We start from the raw sequence: 20,409 nt of genomic DNA on the forward strand, positions 1-20,409 counted from the left end.
ACTTGGCCTCCTAAACTTACTCCTCATTATCTCTAGTTAGTTATAATCCTATCAACTTTGAATTGAATTTGGATTCGATTTTATCATATCTAGATTGAATTTTTTTTCAATTGGGGTTACACATTTTCGAAAACGATTTGCAAAACTTTATTTTTCAGGCCTACTTATCCTTGTTTCCCCCCCCCCCTCCAGGAATTTTGGTGGCAGAGATTTCATGACAACGAGGATTGTTGGTAAAAGCTGTTATGTAGGAGACTTCTCATTTCGTTGTAAATGTCATTACTCTTCTTTTACTGCAATTTATCTATGATTTTACATCACTTGTGTGATATGGATTCAATCCCGCTCACATGTGCAGTCTAAATTGGTCACTTTTAGGTTTTAATTTATTCACATTTTCCATATCACTACACTTTATGTCTTTGTCACCTTTTGAGTGTCAGCCAACACATTGCGATTCGGATGACTGCATGGACATTCCGGATCGAGGTGTGTAAAAAATGTACATATAAAGGCTACCGATTTTTTGTATGTAAAATGTCATTAATATAAGTAATGACAAATCATGGGTTTTATTTAAAAATAGTTTATCTTAATGACAAATCATGTGATTAAGATAAATTATACATTTTTATATAAGTATAATTTTTTTTTCAATCCCACAAATCATGGATTTTATTTAAAATCTCATTAATATAACTAACTACAAATTCCCATATTAAAATATCAACTTTTAATTTGAAATTATAATAACCTACATAGAAATTAATTATTGTATTAGTTTCAGAGACTTTAATAAAAAACTGAAAACCAAAGGTTTCAATCCAAGGACATTAATAAATAGGGATCGCATCCAAAGCCACCCTTATACTATCCAAGTATATGAAGTGGGTATTTTCTCCTCACAAGAGAGATTACGAAAAGCAGTGGAGTGATTTCTACTCTCATTTGGACATGTGCGAGCCCTTTTACTTTCTAGCCGTTGTATTGATAATTTAAGGACAAAATTAAGAAAGAAAATACAAGAGGTGAAAGGGAGAGTAAGGAAACCACTTTTTTGTTAAAATGCGACAATGAAGAGTAAATTGTAGCAATAGTCTCTCAATTTTAACCAAATTGGAGCAATGTTCCCTCAACCAAAAATCCATTCACATTGGTCCCTTAACTCATCAAAACGTGAAGTTATGGTCATTTTCGTCAACTTCTATCAGAACTCTGTTAAAATGAGTTTAGGGACCAATGGTAATGATTTTTTAGTTGAGGAACCATTACTCCAATTAGGTTAAAATTGAGAAATCATTACTACAATTTCCTCCACAATGAAAGCTAATATATAAGCTTGATAACTTGCTCATGGACAATACACAAGGATAAAAGCAGGAAAATTCCTGTCTATTTAAAACCGTATGAGTGATTTGGCGGTTGTGGTGCTTTTATAAAAAACAACTTGTCAAAAAATCCCGAACATCAAATGTATTTGGTAAAACAAAAAAAAATGTTTATTTAAAAAACTGTTGTCAATGACAACAGAAAAGCAAAGAAAAGCAGAAGCAGGTCTAGTATGCTTCTAAAAATTTCTAAGCATAATGAATAGTGGGCATTTAATGAAATTTTCAAATAACAAGTATACCCCCTGCATATTTTACAAAATAACAATAGTTTCTTTTTGACAATTATTATATCACATTAAATGTCATATCATTTTTAGTATTTAACATATTCACATCAATTTTATATAAAAGTTTACAAAACACTCTTATACTTTTTTTTTTACAAGCACTTTTACGATAGAAGTTTATCAAACGCTCAACAACTTTATTTTACAGCTGTTTATCCTCAAAACACAGCAGAAACAATTTTTTTTTAAAACATAACAATACCATACTAGCAGAACTTACAAGCACATATATTAGGAAAAGATTATCAGAATCTGCAACTCAAAATCTTGTAGACAACACTCACAACTTCCCGACGTGTTCTTTGAGAGTGTCGTAAAGAGTCTCCACAAGATTGAGCAGGAACCCATCCGAACCATGCTTTGCCAGCAAGGAAACAGAAACAGGTAGGTTATCGCACATCCCTAGTGGTATACTCACCTGCAAATACGTAGAAATAAGTTACAAACTTTCGCAAGATACTTGCAGTCAATGACGAAGAAAAAGATCGTAATAAGTTGTATACAAACATGGAGAGGGGGAGGAAGAGGTAGAGATAGATAGAGGGCTTAAAAACCTGGCAGAATCCGGAAACTACGGCAATGGATAGGAAGCTAAAAAGCCCTGGCACGAAAAGCTCCCAGTGTAGTAGGATCTGTTTGCAGCTTTGGTGGATCCCCTGGAACTGTAGGCATTGCGAGGACACCGAAATCCTGATGAGTAAATCAAAGAGATTGTGTTACGTATTCATTAGAGACAGTATGTATCATCCATTTTTTCTGCTAAAAGTTTCATTTTAAGAGCAAAAGGAAGGAAGAAGCTAACAAATGACAGTTTCAGTCTCTCTACTCTAACAAAATGAACTCATTTGATATGAAGCGACGGATTCCTAAAATGAACTTTGGCGTGTGCAAAGATGAGAGAGAGAGAGAGAGAGAGAGAGAGAGAGAGAGAGAGAGAGAGTACCCCGAGAAGGTCAGTAAGAGCAGCACGCAATTCAGTCATCACGGAGTGACAAACATCAACATTTTCATCTGTTGACCGAACAACTGCCCATATACGTTCTGCTGTCCCAGGACCTAAGTCAGGTCTGACTGTACTAACCCATTCACCATGGTTGCTCTTTAATTCATACCTGATCTATCAACCAAATAATAAATTTGGAATTCATTATGAACAACAAATTTAATTTTGTTAATCAAGATGAAGATGCAGAAATGATCACTCATATTCAAGTCCACCAAATCAGCACCTTATGAGAAGACGATTGGCGGTTGATAGGGCTGCCAATGACGGTATAATGTACTCTTCACTTGGATTTCCTTTATCCAAGAAAGAGTTCAAGCTTGGAACTTTGTCCTTGACAACGTCCCCGAGGTTAGCATGTTTTATAACATGACCTGCATTTGCAGATATAACGAGTGAGCCTCTTCTTTCCATGTTATGAGCTTGTCCCTATCTCAGTAGGAGACCTAATTTAATAAAGAGAATGATGATTTTCAGGTAATAATCTGTCTAATGAATTTAATGGCCTATTTGTGTCTTAAAACGCGGGGAATTATAAATTGGACTCGATTCATGTCAATCAAAATACTTACAGCGAGAGATGAAACAGATGAATACGGTCAAATCACTTACCCCCAAATAACTTCTCAACTGAGTCAACAAGTACTTGTTTCACTCGACTGCTTGGAACGCTTGAAAGCTGGAAACTGTCTTCTGCGATGATTAACTGAGTGGGTACGACAGGACCCGTATCAGGCAATTGGAGTAACACTCGTCCAACTCTATTCAAAATCGCAGGATTCCTTGCAAACCATCCTATATCAGAAGTTAGTGTCAAAGGGATGGTTTCCGATTGCTTAGAGTGCTAGATAGATCATTCGCATAGGTAAAGCTTTCGAAGTACTATATTTCCAATTGCAGAAAAACTTAAACACAGAAGTGTCACGTGTAATAATCAACAAAGATGCAGAATGTATGGATGGCATATGAATCATTGAAGCAGAAGAAGTTAGCTACTTTCTAGAAATAAAGAGAGATATTTCCTGTTACATAAAATGGAGGGAAAAAAAACCGAAACATGACCTTTTTTTTGTCACAACCAGAAATCTATTTCCTAAGCCAGTCTGCAATATGAAATGTCATTGATTTCTCACCCACTGTATCGCAACTTTGTGCCAGAGGAGTAACTCCAGAAGTAGAAATGACACCATGAGATGGCCGAAACCCAAAAATTCCACAATATGAAGCAGGAATTCTTACACTTCCTCCAGTGTCAGTTCCTGAAAAAGTGAAGGTCTTGTGCTTCAACATAAAGAAGCAAGAAAACAACAAAAGCACACTAGGAATAGCTTACCTAAGGAAAAATCTGTGAGGCCTGCAGCTACGACAACAGCAGAACCGCTAGAAGAGCCTCCAGGCACCCTATCTGGTGCACACGGATTTCTGGGTGTGCCATAATGCTTGTTCTCTCCATTTATACTGCCAACTAATTCAAGGGCCGTTTCTGTCGAGTGATTTTTGAATGCACAAAATCATGATATAAATACTTTTACCACGAAAAGAGACTTGTAGCGATCAATCAGTTGTCAAAATTATTGCAAACAAAACAGTAATGCAAGTTTAAGCATGTGAAGTAGGATAAGGTCTCTTTGCACTAACCTGTATGCCATTTCACCCATGACAGTTATACCAATACTTGTGGCACCTCCACTCAATATTGCCGAAACAGCCGGAGCTGTTGATTCAGCAGCCGGGTGAGTCCTCGCCCAATCAGGATTCCCAAACCCAGTCACACGTCCAGCCACATCAAATCTGCCTCAAAGTTCAAATTTCAGTGAACACAAAAATATTTTGGCTTTTACACACACACACATGAAAAAAAAATGCACAATTCAACACCCTGAAGTGCATCATCATGGTTCCACAAGCACGCATAAAACCACACAAAGCAGGAAGATTTATTAAAACGCTTCTCTGAAAAAGCACTTCTCATCATAAGTGCTTTTGTTGGAAGTATTTTAACTTTAGTAGAAACAAATCCACCACAAAGTTTCATTAAAAATTCAAGTGCTTCAGAAAAGAAAAAAAAAACATTTGAACTTCTGAAAGTGCTTTTAGTCATTCTCAAATGAAGAAACGCCCAATCACAGAAACGACACACAAAATTGGGTTCTTGGAGAAAACTGATTGAACCCAAATCCGCAATCCGGAAATAAGCACAAAAGCATATGAATTTTAAGTATAACACTACAAAATTTGAAGCATCCACCAAATAGAAGAGTGATATGATTGAGGAAAATTTAAGAGAGTAGCTCTCACATGTCTTTAACAGCAAAGGTGAGGCCGCTCAGAGGAAGGTCATGTGACGAAGACGGCGGTCGGAGAAGGAATTTCTCCACGAAAGCTCCATGATCTGAGTCTATCGCCATCTCTCTCTACCACTGCTGTCTCAGACAATCTCAGCCTCAGAAGCAGCTCCTCACTTGACGACAGAAGTGAATAGCTCTCCACTCATGTAACAACTGTTCCTAAAAATGATAGTTTTTATAATTTTTAAATGTGAATTTACGAAAATGTTCTTTTGAGGTAAATACATTGATTTTTATTAACCATTTTGTCGTGTCATGTAAGATCCGCTTTCTTGGCATATTTGGGTAGTACTCATTGCTACGAACGCGTGAGCGCAAATAGAACGTGATTTTGAGTTATAACGAAAAAGTTATGGGCATGTATAATTAAGGACAAAATGGTAATTTGAATATTTTCTGGAAGGCTATATATTTTTGGAGCAAAATCTGGAAAACCAAATGTATGACTGAAATTAAAGGAAATGAGAGATGAACGGATGGGAGAGAAGATAAAGGGGAGAAAGAAGGGAGATGTGAGGTGAATTGGAAGAGGAGAGAGAATGGAACTGACCAATCAAAGAGGAGAGGAATGAGGGGAAATGAGGGAATGGAGGAGCACCGGATCACCCTGACTCGATTCCTCCCTGCGTGACCTGCCCGTTTCTCTTCAAGTTTTCTGACGGTTTTTATCTGTTTTCCTTCGATTTTCCGACAAATTGTAGCCAACCAATACCATCAATCAACTCGATGTCATCCCATCTTCCATTTCCACCCAAAATTGAAGAAGTTTGGCCTTGGTCTCACGAAGAACGAAACTGTTGGTGGGTGCGACAATTCCTTAAATCCTAAAGCTAACTCTTCCAATTACCACCACCTTTAGCCTAGAACAAAGCCCAAACAACTATAGGGACGGCGGAGCACCAGAGGTGAGGGATCAAAGACACCCATTTTTAGGGTTTCCGACGGGTTCTAGTGAAATTGGAGCTTTTCTCAGCCAAATTAGCTTTAGTTGCAGGAATGAAAGTTGTTCCTCTCATCGAGATCTTCATTACTGTAAAATTTGGGAATTTTTGGAGTTGTTGGGTTTTTCAGCGAGTCGTGGCGGCTGACCGCCACCACGGCGGCGCGTGGAGGAAAACCTGAGGTTCCTCGACTTGTCAAATCTGAATCCGCCATCCGTTTTCCAAAATTATAATGTTTTAGTAGAGTTTTACCAAAAGGTTCCTAATTATGTTTAGGCGCGTTGGCAGGAAGTGATCCACATTCTCGATAGTTCGAGCGACTTCCGAGTAATGGAAAACTTGTGAGTGGACCCCTTCTTAACTATATATTTTTATAAAATACTAGCCTAGCATGCATGACATACTTCATGATTTGAATACGATTTATATTATGCCTTTATAGTTTTCTATAATTATGGTTTAAGAGAAATTAAGATTTATTAAAATTACTTTTACAAATACCTTTTATTTATCGAAACTACATTCTTCTAAAGATTATGAATTATGGGTTTGCATATATGTATTTCTATGGATAAGAATTATTGGATTTACCTATATAAATACTATGGATAAGAATTATTGGATTTACCTATATGAATTCTATGGCTATCGAGTATGATTTATATTACAAATTTGCGAATGTGTTTTATCTTAGGAATTTCATGAATACGATTTATCTTAGATTTATGAGATAAGATTTTGAGCTAGTGAGCTCCGATGTTCGATACGAGTTTTTGAGATATGTTTTTTGTACTTATCTGGTTATCATACGGCACATCTGCACACCACAGGTATTATGTTTATGGCCATAGGACACAGATGATAGAGGAATGAGATATAATATATTATATACCCCCATCTTCACCGTTGAAAGCGGTGTCGGACAACTTCACTAGCCACGACTAGTGTCGGTGTGGATGTTATGCTATTTGATTCAGCTTCACGTGCGGGTGATGGACATGTTATTCAACTTCACATTCGGGTGATGGACAAGTTATACAGCTTCACCTTCGGGTGATGGACAAGTATTGCCTTCGGGCAACTATGATACCCCTAGTTGAGTACAGCACAGATATGATTTACAATGTTTCACAAATGTTTTACATTGCATGCTAGGGTTTTTCATAAAACCTATATGTAGTATTATATATATGTTTTCAAAACAGAGGGTTACTATGTTCAAAAATAAAATATTTTTCCTATTATTAGTATTATTATTATAAACTTTGGTCCACTCACCATTTCTATTTTACGCTCCCTTCAGGAGTTAGGATAGAGACACATGATCCCGGCGTCAGGGCACTTCAGCTTAGTTATCCTCGAGTCTTCCCAGTATAGGTATCATTTCCTTGTTCATATCTTTTCTTAGTAATCATTTCATATTATTCTTAGTAGTTGTAACACGATTCTGCATCGGTTTATATCTTTCTAATTACATATTTTATCAATATGCATGTTTTTAATGGCTTCATCGTCATTAGGTGTCAGCCAGCACGTGCCTACCCTGGTATTTGAGGATATTGGGATTGGGGCGTGTCAACTCATCAATCATACGATGATCCTATTCAAATGCAAGGACATATATTATTCCTTAAAAAAAAAAAATATGTTGTTGCAAAGTGGAAATTCTGGAGGTTGCTTAAGTCCTCACTGTGGTCCTTAGACATTGAGGATCGATACAAGTGGTCATTGAATTTGTCCAACGTAAATTATTGTGCTCATTTTGTAAAAAAATCTATCAATATCCTCGTTAAGGGGAGGGGTTGATTTGACAAAATACCCGTAAAAAGAAGGACAATTCAAGGACCACTTCCATCGATTGTCATTGTCAGGACCAAAGTGAGGATTTTTGCAAACTCATGGACTATTTTGACTAAAAGGCTAAAAAAAAAATTCTATGAGAATATTGTGAATTTCTTAGCTTATGGATTCAACGCAAGTGCACAATGAATTATCACTGGAAAAAAAAAATTCAAGTGGCAATTCCATACATATGCAGACGAACTTTCATTCCCTGCAGTCGGAATCATAAAATATGTACAAATAAGGGATCACAGGTCTGTGCTCGGCGAGTTCCCCCTCTGCTGGCTCTGTAGTTACTCGCGGGAGCACTCCAACGTAAGCGTTGCATGCACGCAGCGTCGTATGCTTCAATGTTCAAACCCGAAGCAAGAAATAGTTCCACCTCATTTACAAACTATTGGAAGTCGGTCCTTATGATTACCTTGTCCTTAGATTGTCAACATCCCTTAATTCAAGGGGATGTTATTTATCTTTCCTAAGTTAGACAACTTCCTTAATTCAAGGGTGTCAACATCCCTTAATTCAAGGGGCTATTATTTATTTTTTTCCTAAGCCTAGCGTAAAGCATGAGGTTATTCTTCTTATATATTGTTGTACAATTGTAAAAGAACTTATGAGGGAAATACAATTCAATCCTTGAAAATCAATATGGTATCAGAGAGGAAAATTAACCTGCGTCTGCTATACTATTATCCGAGCGTGTTCAACCTTCAAAATGTCTGAAGACAATCCGTTGATATCTGAAGCTGAAAGCTCACTGGTGCCTTCCTCCATGAACGTGCATGAGATGGACGTCAACCCAAATCAAAGATTAAGCTCAATCGTATTGAATGAGTTTAATTACTTGCCTTGGTCGAGAGCTGTGTCATTGGCGCTAGGTGGAAGGTCCAAGCTGGGGTTCAGAAATGGAAGCATCGAAGTACCTGATGATTCCTCACCAAACTATGAATCCTGGCTTAGCAAGGATCAGCTGGTTATGTTATGGCTCTTGAATTCCATGGAACGTAAATTAGCTGAAATATTCAGCTACTTAGAATCCTCGTACCAGCTATGGGAAGCGGTCAAGGAAATATATGGCAGCCAAAACAATGCTGCACGGGTCTTCCAATTAAAGAAGGACATCTCCGATCTGTAGTAAGATGGCAAACCGTTTGTGCAGCTCCTAGGAAGCATGAAAAACATGTGGAATGAGTTGGAAATCTATCGCCCTCATACAACTGACGTAGCACTGCTACGAAAGAGAGCAGAAGAAGACAAGATATTTCAACTCTTGTCCAGTCTTGATTCAACGTATGAAGACCTTCGATGTCACATACTCATGAACGCTGAGCTTCATTCCTTCACCAGTGTGTGCGACGATTCAACGAGAAGAAGTAAGGAGGAAAGTCATGAACATGGGTACAACGACTAGTGTACCTGAGGCTAGGGCATATATAAACAACGAAAAGAGATACAAAGGAAAGCATCCGAACTTGAAGTGTCAACACTACAATAATACGGGTCACGTCAAAGACACATGTTGGATTTTACACCCAGAGTTAAAGCCTGAGTTCATGAATGACAACAAGGGTGTGCAAAGGATGAATCGTACTCCACATCGAGCGAATCATGCATCTACCTCCACCTCCAATGGGCCAGATCTACTCAAGAATTTCATCGTGAATCCAGCTGAACTCATGAACGAGTTTATGTTATATCTTCAAAGCAAGAAAGGAGGTGCTAGAAGTGATCGTGTTGATAGCATAGAAGAAGGGAACTCGACGGCATTGCTCGGCAAGTTTGCAGGGTTCTTGGCAGACACGAAATCCATACCCCAAGAGGACATGCAAGGTATCATGAAAGCCTTTAAAATTGCTCTTAAAATAAATATGTTGCATGATTTTTGGGTTGTAGATTCGAGTGCCACAAATCATATGACCAACCATGTGTCTAAGTCTTAAAAATTTGAAAAATTTGCAAACCCTTCTCAAGTTTCAATTGCAAATGGTGAGAATGTAAAGGTCTTAGGAAAGGAAAAAATAAAATTAATGTCAGATGAAATTGAATCAATGGCTTTATATGTTCATTCTTTCCCATTTCAACTTCTATATGTGGGAAAGATCACAAATACCTTGAATTGCTTAGCCATTTTTTCTCCTCACAATGTTATCTTTCAGGATTGTGCCACCAAGAAGACGATTGGTGAAGGGTTTTATTTAGATGGTCTCTATTACATATCAAAGAGCAATCCGAGAGGGTTTCAGGCCAAGCTCAACCTCATTCAAGATAATCAATTGTGGCATCAACGTTTAACTCATCCTTCTTCACCCATTTTGTCAACTCTATTTCCAAACTTAGGAAATGATGCTATTTCATGTGAAACATGCCGCTTGTCTAAGTCTACTAGACTACCTTTTAACTTTTCCTTGTCTAGAACTAGTAAGTGTTTTGAACTAGTTCATTCAGATGTATGGGGACCAACTAGTGAATCATTTGATGGCTATAAGTATTTTGTGATTTTTGTGGATGACTTTTCTCGAGTCACATGGTTATATCTCTTAAAGTCAAAGAATGAAGTTATGGAAGTTTTTAAGGACTTTCATAACCTTGTTAAAAACCATTTCTCCTCTCAAATTCAAACCTTAAGGTCTGACAATGGCACCGAATATATGTCCCATATCATGAAACAATGTTTGAGCACTCATGGCATCATGCATCAAACAAGTTGTGTTGGAACACCTCAACAAAATGGTGTATCCGAACGCAAAAACCGTGACCTACTTGAAAAAATAAGAGCACTAATGCTACAAATGAAGGTACCAAAGAGATTTTGGTCTCAAGGTGTTATGGCAGCTGCATATATCATCAATAGATTACCCAGCTGAGTCTTGGAATTCAAGTCTCCACTCGAGGTCATGAAAGGAAGAAAAATTGACCTCTCACATCTTAGAGTGTTTGGCTGCATCTGTTTTGTGCATGTTCAATCTTTTTACCGAGATAAATTAGATCATAGAGCTGCCAAATGTATTTTTCTTGGTTATTCCTCTACAAAAAAAAAGGGATATAAGTGTTATAATCCCCAACTAAGAAGATTGATTGTGTCCAAAGATGTGCGATTTCATGAAACTAACCCCTTTTTCAGCAAGTTAAGTGAAATCACAGCCCAAGGGGATGGCATCTTGGATGTGTTCCCACTACCAATAATTGAACTGGAGGGACCACAACAACGAGAGCTCAGTCATGCCAATGTTGATGCCTCTCCCAATGAAGATAGCAATGAAGGGTCTCACTCTGAGGATACACTACATGACAATTGTGACAATTAAGATGATGTGAACGAGTGTGAAATAACTCTTCTATCTCCTCGACGCAATCCAATGCGTGTTAGAAAAACTCCCACAAGACTTCAGGATTTTGTCATGTACAAACTCACACATCCCATCTCTAATTGTGTGTCATACAAGAGAATGACACCGGATCATGCTGCATTCCTAAGCACTATATCCAGTTACCAGGAGCCTCAGAATTTCCATGAGGCCAACAACCAAGAAGTGTGGAAAGAGGCAATGTGTTGATGCACAAAACCGGATGGTCTTGGTACAACGTAAATCCGACCGTGAATCTGCACAAACGCTCAAGAACACGAAGAACACAAAGAACACAAAGAACACAAGGATTTTATCGTGGTTCACCCCAATGTATGGGCTACGTCCACACTGTAGTTGATATTGTTTCTCTGTATGTGTATGGATACAAGTGTTTGGGGAAGTCCCTCGGAGAAAGGAGGGTGGGGGAGAAGGAAGGAGAGCCTCTTGAATTGTATGAGGACTCTCTCTCTAAATGTATGAGAGTTTTGAGCCTTGTAGGATGGCTTGGCTCTCTTCCTCCTTTAGAATGAGGGGAGGAGTCCCCTTTTATAGAATAAGGGGCTCCTCCTCTTTTACAAAGTATGGGCTTTAGTGTGAGGCCCAAATACAAGGCCCAAGTCCCAAGTATACGAGGCCCTAAATATGGTATAAACAGTAGTCCCCCAAGTCTTCAGTCAAGAGAGTCTTTTGGCTGGAGACTTGAAATTCAGTCCATGTGTGGGCCGAAGTAACTAAATGTCGTCTAGAACTGATGCTCGATATGAGGCGGTGCCCAATCTGAAATGATGCTCAACTAGAAGTAGCACATGTTGTGAGGCCGCTCTGCTTGTAGCTTGTGTTGCCTTGGTTGGCTCAGCTTGTGGCGTTGAAGGTGAGGGAGTCCCTTTTATAGAATAAGGGCTCTCTCCTCAATACATAAGTGATGGGCTAGAGTTGATGCTCGCAGTGAGACAGTTGCTCAGTAGGCGGCGATGCTCTCTAATGGTGGTGAGGGAGTCCCTTTTATAGAATAAGGGCTCGCTCCTCAATACATAAATCATGGGTGATCTTTCAATGAAAGTGAGGGAGTCCCTTTTATAGAATAAGGGTTCGCTCCTTAATACATAGATAATGGGCTAGAGTCCCCCAAGTATTTTTCATGAGGCCCAGTTGAGGCCCAATATATGGTACATAATGTAGTCCCCCAAGTCTTCGGTCAATAGAGTCTGTTGGCTGGAGACTTCAAATTGAATCCATGTATGGGCCGAAGTGGCGGTTGTTCGGAGGCGGTATTTGTATACCCTGCACTGAAGCTTTGTAGGTGAAGCTTTGTAGGTGAAGCTTTGCAAGTGAAGCTTTGAAGCTAGAGCTCTGTAAATGAAGTCTTTTGAAGCTAGAGCTCTTGTAAATGAAGCTTTTGAAGTTAGAGCTTTTTGTAAATGAAGCTTTTGATGCTAGAGCTTTGTAAATGAAGTCTTTGAAGCTATAGCTCTTGTGAATGAAGCTTTTGAAGCTAGAGCTTTGTAAATGAAGTCTTTGAAGCTGATTTGACATGAGTGATGCTCATGCATGTTTATGTTGATTGACATGAGTGATGCTCATGGATGTTGTCATGAGTGATGCTCATGAATGTTAACATGAGTGATGCTCATGAATATTGACATGAATGATGGTCATGAATGTTTATGTATGATTATCATGAGTGATGCTCATGAATGTCTATGTATGAATGACATGAGTAATGCTCATGTATAATTTGGAGTACTTGGCGTACTTTTGATCGCCTGGTTGGAGCTATTTTGGGCTTATGGGTTTTCGCCCTCTACACAACATTCCAGCCCATTTACTTTGGGCTTTGCCCTTTTTTTTTTTTTTTTTTCTTTTTTTTTTTTTTTTTTTTTTTTACCCTCTGATGGGGTTTATACATATTACCCTCTGATGGAGTTTATACAAATGTTTCCAAAATAAAAGGAAAATAAATTACATCATTCTGATGGGGTGTTTATTTCTTGCTTTTGCAGTGTTTTTCTGCTGGCAGACAGAAGAAATCATAATAATAGGAAAATCTTTTGTTTTTCTTTTTTTCTCTTTTCCTTTTGCTTTTGTTTCTGTTTTTCTCCGGACATCAATTTTCTTTTTCTTTTGCCGTGTCTTCCACTTCTTTGTGGAATTGTACACCTTTTTCTTTCTTTATTCCTTTCCTCCATTTTCTTCTTCTTTTGTCGTGCCCATCCACTATCACCCCTCTTTTTTCTTTTTCCTTTTGGCAATGGTAGACGAGAAAGCCATGTGGAGTGTCTCTTTTCCCTTTCTGTTTTTCCGACAAAAGCAGTGGAGATTTTATATTGCAAATGGCTTTTACTTTCTCAGGTGGAGATTTTATATTGCAAATGGAAGACCGTGAGATCTCCTCTACCAGTGACTTGGACGGAGCTCCGTGAATTGGGGAGGAGATCTACGGTAGGGAATTATTGAAGTGGTAATAGTAGTTGTCGGCAAGCTTTCGGATTCGATCAAGGCCCCACAATCTCCTTCCCAATTGTATAGTGGCCTCTGGCAAAGTTATTAGCGGTGTCTTCCTTGCCGCTGATGAGCTGCTCCGTTCCTTCTTCGCATTGGCGGTATGGAGCCCCAACCTCATCGACACCGCCATTGTCCCGACCACGACGTAGACCGGCACGAAGTCGCCCCCCATAAACCTCTTGAAGTTGCTCTGTTGGGAGAGCCAGAATCCAAAGGAGAAAGCTGGTGCCCACTTTGGGTCCAGGAATCGCCTATGTGACGGAGCCCATACACTCTACCACGTCCAAGGCCTTCTCCTAAATCCACAGTAGATCCTCTTCCACCTCTTCCACTACTTTTTCTCAAACGAATTTTCATTGAGCTTAAGAATTCGCAGGCTGGGAAGTGAGCTTATACCCACATAAATCTCCCAGAGAAATTATTGCTGGAAACGTTGAGGGTTTCGAGTAGACCGAAGTTACCAATGTCGTTCGGCAACGACCCAGAAATCTAGTTGTTGGAAAGAATAAAGAGCTTGAGAGAACTTATGCTCCACAAATCCAAAGGACGACCGGTGATTTTGGCGTGGCTGAGGTTCAAAGTTTGAAACTTCATGAGCTTTCCGATGGTGGTGTCGGGAACCGAACTGGAGAGCTTCATACCGGAAGCCTCAAAGTCGATAACATTGTTGGATTCATAAGAAACTCCTTTCCATGAACAAACAGGTGCAGAGAAGTTGTAGAGATTGCTTTCCGTTGATCACATGAGTCTCTTCAATTAATTGGTCAACAACAACAGGTTCCTCATAGGTGATGAACCCGAACCCCCTGGGTCGACCAGTTTCGCGGTCTTTCATGATCACAGAGTCAATTCTCTCCCCATACTTCTCAAAGTACTGAACGAAGGTATGCAAAGTGGTGTCTTTGGCTAAACCACCGATGAAGATCTTTCCTTGGCTAGCACCATCGTTGGAGAGAGAGGGGTTTTTTTTTTTCGGTTTTCCAGTGACTGATGCACAAATCTGGGAGGCTCATCTGGAACCGGAACGATGACGACCCGCGACTGGTGGAACCGAGCTGGGTCCTCTGTTTGAGCGAGTCACGAATCTGGTCCACGGCGTCGCCGATGGTGGATAAGTAGTCGTGGAGAGCGGGTGGCGCGACCGGGTCGGCGCCGTAGTCAGCTTGGCGGGAGATGTTAGAGAGGTAATCGAGAAAGGTGTCGTGCTTGTGCCAGCACTCTCCAACTCCAACTGAGCGCAACACAGCCACCAGAGAAGGTATATTCTTGTCAGCGGACTCCAGCTCACCTCGGAGGAAGGGGCAGGTTGAGTTCAAGAGGCTTTGGAGGTAGGTGCCACCGTGGCTGCTCTCCAACGACGGTGTTGGTGTCTTGAATAACCTTGATTTGATTGATTATAGCTGGCTGGTGGTGCTTGGTTTTTTGTTTCTTCTTCTCACTAGAAAATGGAAAACGAAGTGGGTTTTTGGGTAGTTGGAGAATTAAAAGCTACCAAAAACAGTGGGAATGAGAGTGATTCTGAGTGTGGGTGTTAGGTTTTTGCAGACTCATGGCGAACAGTGTGAGATGTGATGAAAAAATGAAAGAGAACCGACATAGTTTTTTGTGTCGATTCCCACAGACGGCGCCAAATGTTGATGCACAAAACCGGATGGTCTTGGTACAACGTAAATCCGACCGTGAATCTGCACAAACGCTCAAGAACACGAAGAACACAAAGAACACAAAGAACACAAGGATTTTATCGTGGTTCACCCCAATGTATGGGCTACGTCCACACTGTAGTTGATATTGTTTCTCTGTATGTGTATGGATACAAGTGTTTGGGGAAGTCCCTCGGAGAAAGGAGGGTGGGGGAGAAGGAAGGAGAGCCTCTTGAATTGTATGAGGACTCTCTCTCTAAATGTATGAGAGTTTTGAGCCTTGTAGGATGGCTTGGCTCTCTTCCTCCTTTAGAATGAGGGGAGGAGTCCCCTTTTATAGAATAAGGGGCTCCTCCTCTTTTACAAAGTATGGGCTTTAGTGTGAGGCCCAAATACAAGGCCCAAGTCCCAAGTATACGAGGCCCTAAATATGGTATAAACACAATGCAAGAAGAACTTAAAGCTCTAGATCAACACAATACCTGAAGCATCACTAAACTTCCAACAGGCAAGAAAGCAGTGGGTTGCAAATGGATTTATAAACTCAAATTCAAGTCAGATGGTTCAATTGAGAGACATAAAGCAAGATTGGTGGCTCGGGGATTCACTCAAACATTCGAGGTGGATTACAAAGAAACGTTTGCACCTGTGGCCAAAATGAACACAGTAAGAATGCTATTATCTGTAGTTGTAAACAAACGATGGTCCATGTACCAAATGGACATGAAGAACGCATTATTGCACGGTGATCTCAAAGAATAAGTCTATATGAAATTGCCACCAGGGCATCCACAAAGCAATGAACCAAATGTGGTGTGCAAATTGCACAAAGCCATTTATGGCCTGAAGCAGTCCCCACGAGCTTGGTATGCCAAACTGAGTTCAGTTCTCATTAGTGTTGGTTTCAAAAGCAGCAACGCCGATTCCTCACTATTTGTTCGCACAAGAGCTGTGGGCACATTGGTTGTGCTGATTTATGTTGATGATCTGATAATTACGGGTGATAATACTGACGAGATCTCCACTCTCAAACAGTCTCTCAGACAAAGATTTGCAATTAAAGACCTTGGGATATTGAAATACTTTCTTGGTATAGAAGTGGCAACCTCACACAAGGGACTGTTTCTTAACCAAAGAAAGTATGTCTTGGATTTGCTCAAGGATGCTAACATGAGCGATGCTAAACCAACCACCACTCCTCTTGACAGTAAGCAAAAACCTAGCTTGAAGTGCACACCACTCACTTATATCACCCATTATCAGCGATTGGTTGGAAAATTGATCTACCTCATAATCACTAGACCCGACATCACCTATTCTGTAAGTCTTGTGAGCCAATTAATGCACTCCCCGACTCTTGAACATTTGACTTTGGTTAAACGGATCTTACGCTACTTAAAAGGTTCAGTGGGTCGTGGTATCATCATGCGGAAGAATGACAACACCCAAGTCGTAGGGTATTGTGATGATGATTGGGCAGGCAACACAATTGATCGTAAGTCCACCTCCGGCTACTGTACATTTGTCGATGGAAACTTGGTCACCTGGAAAAGTAAAAAGCAAACTGTTATCGCCAGATCCAGTGTCGAAGCTGAGTACCGTGCAATGGCTTCCACTGCGTGTGAGTTGATCTGGCTCAAGGGTTTTCTGTGTGATTTAGGGTTTCCTGCAACTTTTCCAATGTCTTTATTCTGTGACAATCAGGCAGCCATGCATATAGCATATAACCCAGTGTTTCACGAGAGAACGAAACACATTGAGGTTGACTGTCATTTCGTTCGGGAATAGGTGCAGTCACAGGTAATTCAGACACGGTATACACGAAGCTTCGACCAACTGGCTGACATTTTCACCAAGCCCTTGGCTTCTCATCAGTTTCAACGGCTTCTGTCCAAGCTTGGATCCATAAACCTTCTGGATCCAGCTTGAGGGGGAGTATTGGAAGTCGGTCCTTATGATTAGCTTGTCCTTAGGTTGTCAACATCCCTTAATTCAAGGGGATGTTATTTATCTTTCCTAAGTTAGACAACTTCCTTAATTCAAGGGTGTCAACATCCCTTAATTCAAGGGGCTATTATTTATTTTTTTCCAAAGCCTAGCGTAAAGCGTGAGGTTATTCCTTTTATATATTGTTCTACAATTGTAAAAGAACTTATGAGTGAAATACAATTCAATCCTTGAAAATCAATACAGACCGATTGGTTCTTGCTGCCGAGAGAGGCCCTGCTGCATCAGAGGTTGATTCTTGAAATTCTCTTTGTTTTTCTTCAGGTGCTGTCATTCGACCTTTTTGTTCATCCCTTGAAAATGCATCGTTCAGGTAAAAGTTCAGACAAAGAGTTCATTGAAATTTTGCAGGTTTTCAAGCACTTCAACGTTGTTCTTTCTCATATCTTGTCCAAATGAACACGGGAACTAAACTTTGGAACGTTATTCGATTTTTCAATTAAAGATCTAGGGAGTAACACATATCACCTCGTCAGGGATGAATTAATCACGCCATGTATGTGGTGCATGACGATGTCAACATCTTCCTCCTACAAGCAGCAAAAGAAGCAAGTTAGCCATAAAGAGTCATCCGAATAACTGTAACACGCATGTTCTACTGTGGTCGGCTGATCGTCATAGATAAAGAAAGACCACACACACAATTTTATGATATAGCTAATTAGACTAGGTGATCCAGTTCATTGCCAAGCCAAAGAAAAAAAATGAAACTCCGTAGGATGTTGAAATGTCCTCGTGTCACCAAGAGAAAAAATTTATGCAGAAGAAGTCAAGACCTGCATCAAAGCTTGGATTTCCTTTCTCAACCAACTTTGGAGCCAGCAGTTTGGCTGAAGATACTTGCGGGACTTCCAACACCGTGGTACGTCAAATATGTCACTTAAGGTAACCAACTGGAAGACATGTAAACAGTGATGGCGTTTTGCAGGGATATAAAATGAGAAGCAACACAACCAATAAAATGACAAGAAGCACAAAACCTGTTTCAGTGTAATAACACTGCAATCTATACTTATGCTCATTTGATAAGATAAAGCTGCAGATACCATTAACGAAAAAAACACAAGTCACATTTTCAACACTGGTATGATCTCAAAGCAGAGAAAAAAGAAGCGGAATACGCATACCCTGAATTCTGATCAGTGCAATGCTTTTGAAAAGAACATCCCTCGTAATCATACATTATGCAGACATTTTCCGTCTGCGTCAAGCCACTAAAATTCAGCACTACGACAAAAAGAAACAAAATTTGATTGAATAGAATGCGGTATGAATAAACTGACCTTGCAAAGATGACACTTTATACAATCCAGCGGGCAAGACTGTTTGCGAGTAACAACTTCCGTCCAACGCAAAATGAACCTGTAACAGAACTTATCTGAAACACAGAACCAGTGGATTTCGGCTCAATAGACACAATGCAGTTTGTTTCTGTTCGTGGCAGGAATTTCCGTCGGGGATGTTCCCTGGCCGACGAGCACACAGCTCCCCTTGAGGTCGGCGCCAGTTGATGCTTCCTGTCAGGCTTCTGCTTTACTGGCAGGCTTGTCAGGCAAAACCTAGTCGGGCAAAGCTTGTCGGGCAAGGCTGGTCGGGCAAGGCTGGTCGGGCAAGGCTGAAAGAGAAGGACAGAGTTAACCTTGAAATGTGCCTTTGTGGGGCCTTAGGTGTAGGCCTTGAGGCTCACAATCAAGATTAACTTTTAAGTGCTCAGGCGTGCCACTGCCATCTTCAGCATGGCAGATGTAGAACGAATGTTGAATTTTAATTGTATATATATCCAAGAGACTATTTTAGTTATGACAGGTGCCTTTGTGGGGCCTTAGGTATAGGCCTTGAGGCTTTCCGTTAATAACTAACTTAGTATTTGAATATATACATATGGTTCGTTTCCTTGGTTATATAAATCTTATAACCATTATACTTCTGATTACCTGAACTCGAATGACAGAATGAATCAAATAGGTGCATTTGTAGGGCCTTAGATATAGGCCTTGAGGCTTCCCATCAGAATTCATTATATATTCAACGTTCTAGCCCGAAGGACAGAATGAATCCAAATAGGTGCCTTTGTAGGGCCTTAGATATAGGCATATGATCTCAAAGCAGAGAAAAAAGAAGCAGAATACGCATACCCTGAATTCTAATCAGTGCAATGCTTTTGAAAAGAACATCCCTCGTAATCATACATTATGCAGACATTTTCCGTCTGCGTCAAGCCACTAAAATTCAGCACTACGACAAAAAGAAACAAAATTTGATTGAATAGAATGCGGTATGAACAAACTGACCTTGCAAAGAGGACACTTTATACAATCCGGCGGGCAAGACTGTTTGCGAGTAACAACTTCCGTCCAACGCAAAATGAACCTGTAACAGAACTTATCTGAAACACAGAACCAGTGGATTTCGGCTCAATAGACACAATGCAGTTTGTTTCTGTTCGTGGCAGGAATTTCCGTCGGGGATGTTCCCTGGCCGACGAGCACACAGCTCCCCTTGAGGTCGGCGCCGGTTGATGCTTCCTGTCAGGCTTCTGCTTTACTGGCGGGCTTGTTAGGCAAAACCTAGTCGGGCAAAGCTTGTCGGGCAAGGCTGGTCGGGCAAGGCTGAAAGAGAAGGACAGAGTTAACCTTGAAATGTGCCTTTGTGGGGCCTTAGGTGTAGGCCTTGAGGCTCACAATCAAGATTAACTTTTAAGTGCTCAGGCGTGCCACTGCCATCTTCAGCATGGCAGATGTAGAACGAATGTTGAATTTTAATTGTATATATATCCAAGAGACTATTTTAGTTATGACAGGTGCCTTTGTGGGGCCTTAGGTATAGGCCTTGAGGCTTCTCGTTAATAACTAACTTAGTATTTGAATATATACATATGGTTCGTTTCCTTGGTTATATAAATCTTATAACCATTATACTTCTAATTACCTGAACTCGAATGACAGAATGAATCAAATAGGTGCATTTGTAGGGCCTTAGATATAGGCCTTGAGGCTTCCCATCAGAATTCATTATATATTCAACGTTCTAGCCCGAAGGACAGAATGAATCCAAATAGGTGCCTTTGTAGGGCCTTAGATATAGGCATTGAGGCTTCC

General features: G+C 40.2%; 2 pseudogenes; both read right to left on the bottom strand.

Annotated features, from left to right (window-relative positions):
* Positions 1 to 1,794: 1,794 nt before the first annotated feature.
* On the bottom strand, positions 1,795 to 5,183 carry LOC126591999 (amidase 1-like; annotated as a pseudogene).
* Positions 5,184 to 8,016: 2,833 nt separating this feature from the next.
* Positions 8,017 to 20,276, bottom strand: LOC126592341 (uncharacterized; annotated as a pseudogene).
* Positions 20,277 to 20,409: the final 133 nt, after the last annotated feature.

This window comes from Malus sylvestris, chromosome 12 (genome assembly GCF_916048215.2).
Source record: "Malus sylvestris chromosome 12, drMalSylv7.2, whole genome shotgun sequence".
Taxonomy (NCBI): Eukaryota; Viridiplantae; Streptophyta; class Magnoliopsida; order Rosales; family Rosaceae; genus Malus; species Malus sylvestris.